Source organism: Cygnus olor, chromosome 17 (genome assembly GCF_009769625.2).
Source record: "Cygnus olor isolate bCygOlo1 chromosome 17, bCygOlo1.pri.v2, whole genome shotgun sequence".
NCBI lineage: Eukaryota > Metazoa > Chordata > Aves > Anseriformes > Anatidae > Cygnus > Cygnus olor.
This window is the reverse complement of record NC_049185.1, coordinates 6,233,821-6,238,173: the sequence shown is the minus strand read 5'-3', so window position 1 is coordinate 6,238,173 and position 4,353 is coordinate 6,233,821. Positions and strand designations below refer to the sequence as shown.

General features: G+C 40.7%; 1 long non-coding RNA gene across 1 annotated transcript in view; it reads right to left on the bottom strand.

The window, feature by feature from the left end:
* Positions 1 to 1,726: 1,726 nt before the first annotated feature.
* The window catches only part of LOC121079727, a 26,874-nt gene continuing 24,247 nt past the window's right edge, over positions 1,727 to 4,353 (bottom strand). The window contains exon 4 of the long non-coding RNA XR_005825153.1: positions 1,727 to 2,703. This is a non-coding gene — a long non-coding RNA (uncharacterized LOC121079727). The remainder of the gene's footprint in view (positions 2,704 to 4,353) is intronic.

Here is a 4,353-nt window from a genome sequence, read left to right as displayed (position 1 = left end):
GTCCTTTCAGTGTCCAGTTTTGGACTGGATACAGAGCAGATGCTATGATGCCAACGCTGTTGAATGATGTCTTGTTCATTAGCAAGGGCCAAGCAACCACAGTCATATTGCTAGATCTCTCGTGCATGTCAATTACTGGCAGTCATGAAATGCTGTTGTTCAATACTGAAGTAACAGGAATTTCCTTTCAGACAGAATTTCATCAATTTACACCTCTTACTTCCCTGCTGGTGACAAGAACAGGTCATTACTTATACTGAATTTTGCAGATAGTTTGCATTTTGGAACTTTTTTTGTTGTTTCCAGGTTGTATCTATTATTTTATTTGACAAGAGTACACAAAAGTCAGGTTTTAGCGCTTGTCTTGTGATGTCTTCAGGGGACTGGCAGATGTTACATCTATGCCTGCCCATTCTTAAGATCATATTCTATGATCTATTTCTATTTAAATAAGGGACATAACTGTTCAACTTCAAAAAGAAAAAAAAAGAAAAGGAAAAACAGAAATTGTGTAACCGGTTTGAACAAGTGAACCACAACATAGCCCAACGCTTGAAAACTTTACAAAAGAGAAAATTTCTGTGAATATTTTACATTAGGAAATGACTGTCTGAAAGAAAAAACAAACAAACAAAGCATTGCTCCCTTTGCTCTTCCCCTTTAGTTTTCACAATTTTGTTGCTGCATTAAATCTGGGTGCACAGCTTGAATATATGAGAAATATGCTGATTTGCAGAATAGAGACAGAATTCAGATTTGAAAGTTAATTAATTAATTCAGAACACAATAAAGGGATCTACCTGTGGTCTGCAGGCTTGAAGTTCATCTTCAGAAGCAACTAAGATAAAAACAAAATAATTCACATCTTAAATCATTATATGGCTCTAAATTGGAACTGTTAAAATGGATTAAGAAGTGAAGCCATACCTTTTTTTTTTTTTTTTTGAGAATCCTCTACCCTATATTCCTGTACAGTTGCCAACAAATTTAAGTTTTTACACAGGTTTTCTTGTCCCATCAGCCTCTTAGATCTCCAATGATAAGCATTTTAGAGCAATCAATTATATATTATGATAGCACAAATGTCAGATAACTATCATGCATCTAGTAAAGAATTATAAACTCATCTTCCTCCTCCTGTGTTTGGTATTTTATGTACGTTATTAAATTGATTCTGCCCTATATGGAACCCTTTCCTCTTAAAGAGGAGATTCCTTGACTATTTACAGAAAAAGATGAAAACATTAAATGCCCTTTGCTCCAAGGTAAAAGAAAAAAAGAGCTCTGTTGATTTCCTATGTACTAAGAGTAAACTTAGACTCTGGATCAAGTTAACAGTGCACTGCATATACCAAATACCACTTTGTGACCAATTTCTTTCATTTGTAACTCTGAATTACTTCTACTTCCATCCATGATCACGTAACACCTAACTGACTTGGTAGTAATTTGCTTATTTAAATGAGTCACGTATATTGCTACGTTTTTAAGCTGCCTTCTAATGAAGTGTAGCAGCAGGAAACAAAGGGAGAGCCTTCTTCCAGGCCCTGGTCAGCACTGCAAAAATGAGCACAAAGCAGAGAAAAGCACTGCAAGTTGCTGCTCTTGCAGCAGGCAAGGAGCTCAGCTCTAACCTCACTCACACCTAGTGTCTCAGCTCAGTTCCTCAGTGCTGAGACAGTTTGAGAAAGGTTTCCCTTATAACTGCATAACTGTGCTGACAAGGTGGTGGTAGAAAGACATTTCAAAACAGCTTTAATAAAATCATTGCCAAATTACACCATGTTTCAATAGCAACTGTTTAAGTGTGCTGCTGGAAACTGATACACAGATGGCAAGGGAAACGTATGAACTACCAAAGCAGCTACACCATGAACTGCAAATATCCAAGTACTTGAAAGACTGCTAGCAATGCAAGCCTTCTGTTCAAGTTGCATTAGCATCTATAACCTTGAACCAGAGATGGGGTCCCACAGGTCTAGAAACTCTTCAGCATCACAGTGAAAAAGAAAATCTCTCACTGAAAAAACTGAGAAGTGAGCAGTGCATCCCTCTCCGAATAACTCAGGAGATAGGATGGCTGGTAAATGTGTGCGCCATTGCTTGGAAGATTATTTAAAATGCACATTATGGCAGATATCTTGAGGTCTCTTCTGAATTCCAAAGCTGGGCAGGTCCCAGTTCCTGAGGAGTTGCTCTCCTGTCCCAGTTTGGGGTGGGGGATGAGAGCGGGGCTGTCCCAGTGTAAGGGTTTTAGATGGCCCAGCAGCATTACAATTTGGGTAACAGACACAGGGCCAACAGCTTTAGGGATAAATTGTTTCTCTCTAAATAACAGTACAGTAACAAACAGTAATCAGTCATACAATTATCCAAGTTGTTTCATTAGTACAGTTAGCTGCATTGGAACAACAGCAGATCCAGTAATTCTCTAGTATTAGAGCTACTACAGGCTAAACTTCATATCCAGGTGCACAAAGACTGACAGGAAGCAAGGCTTCTTCAGGCAAGTGACTCAGTCTAGCCATCAGGCTTTGGGAATTCCCCGTTCCCGGATCAGACTGACCTCTCTTGTTGGTGAGTCACGGCAGCACGACCTGGACTTGTCAGCCAACCATCACATCTCACCTCTGCTCCTCCTCTGTGCCCTTTTTGTCTCTGGTGTGCACGGGGCCTGGAAATAACCACTGCTGTGGGTTGACCCTGGCCAGCAAAAAGGGAACATGATGAAGCTCAGCTGAAAGAACTGCAGAATCAGCATCAGAATCAAACAGAACGATATCAGTCACTATTTCAGGAACTTGAACAACTGAAAAAGAGGGAAAACACAACTGTATAATTTAAGAACTGCCACACTGCATGTTCTTCCAAGGCACAGACCTATGCGGAGGATTCTGGTGATCTTTACAGCATTAAAGATAACTCTGACACTTCTGAGAAGAGCCCTGGCATCCCATGTAAGTACATCAGAATCAGATTCTGTACAAAACAGCCCTAGGTTTTTCCTTCTTTCAAAGAAGTTCACTAAATGATACAGAGAACTAGTAATAGAAGTGTTCCTTAATAGTAGGAGTCACCAAGACAACCACCAGCAAAACTTAACCAAAAACTTCGCTGAACACAGCTGTGATCCTTCTGATGACCCTAAAAAGCAGTCTGAAGCAGAGCTTCCTCTAATGGCTAGAGAATAAGGTTTATTACTTTTGAAGCATGGATGAAGCTGGTTTCTTTGAGGGACAGCTGACAGGTGGCAGAAGAGGACTGGCTCCCTCTAATTTGATAGTTTCAGATGATCTGATGACAATTTTGCCTCCACAGCCAACTGATTTCTTGCAGAACACAGACCATGAAGTGAGTTTTTGCAGCAAAGTGTTAGCATTAGAGGAAAAAGGGATAGTCTTGACAAAGGAATCTGTGTCAGTGTTGGCTGATAGACTAGGAGACAGAGATTCCTCTTAATCATGCAGCAGTACCTTATCCAAGAAATCTCATCCTAATCAAACAATTTGCAAGAAGTATTATTATTGGCTGGGAGCCTCCACTTGTGCTAGCTGCGTGGGAGGAGGTGCAGAACTGTAACATTTATGTAGATACCAAGTGTGGTTTATATAGCCAGAATGTGAGATTTAGCTCAGAGACTCAAACAGCGATTGAAGGCTTGGATTTAAAGAAATAAGACCTACTGAATTTCAGCTCAAAGATTAAAATGGAAAGGAAATTCAGATAAGAGGCAGCATACTATTCTGGTAGGGAAAGACTTCCAGATAGCTCCAAAAGGTTTGAAGTTTAGAAGCATCATTCCTACTTCAGGGGTCACTCGGATGCCAAGCAGCAGCAATTATTTGCATGCTGTGTACCTTAATGAAAGGCACTGCGATGCAGCGAAGTTCTACTGCTCTACTTTCCAAAGCTTGCAAAGCAACAGGCAGCATGAAGCAAAAGTGAGAGTATGGCCTAAGGACATGAAGTAGTACATCAACCAGAAGAAGCAGGAGGAAGAATCAGCAGCACTGAGACTTGTTACTCCATCTGCACAACTACTGCATGCTCCACTTGATGTTCAGGTGGTAGCCTGGCTTGTCAGCTGTACCAGCATCAGTTAATTCTGAAGGCTCTTCCAATGAAGATTGCTGTTCATATTGATGGATAAAATGGCAGAAGTTGCATCTCCAGCACTGGGAGTGCCCTGGAGGATCTGCCCCATTTACAGTTGTTCCATATACCTCAGAGTTCTCATAACAACTTTGTCTCCAGAGGAAGGATCTGTTGTTTCTACACAGAACGTCCTACACTGAACGTCAGGAACAGGAGACTGCAAATTGAATCATCGTAACTACCACAGTCATAGTTACG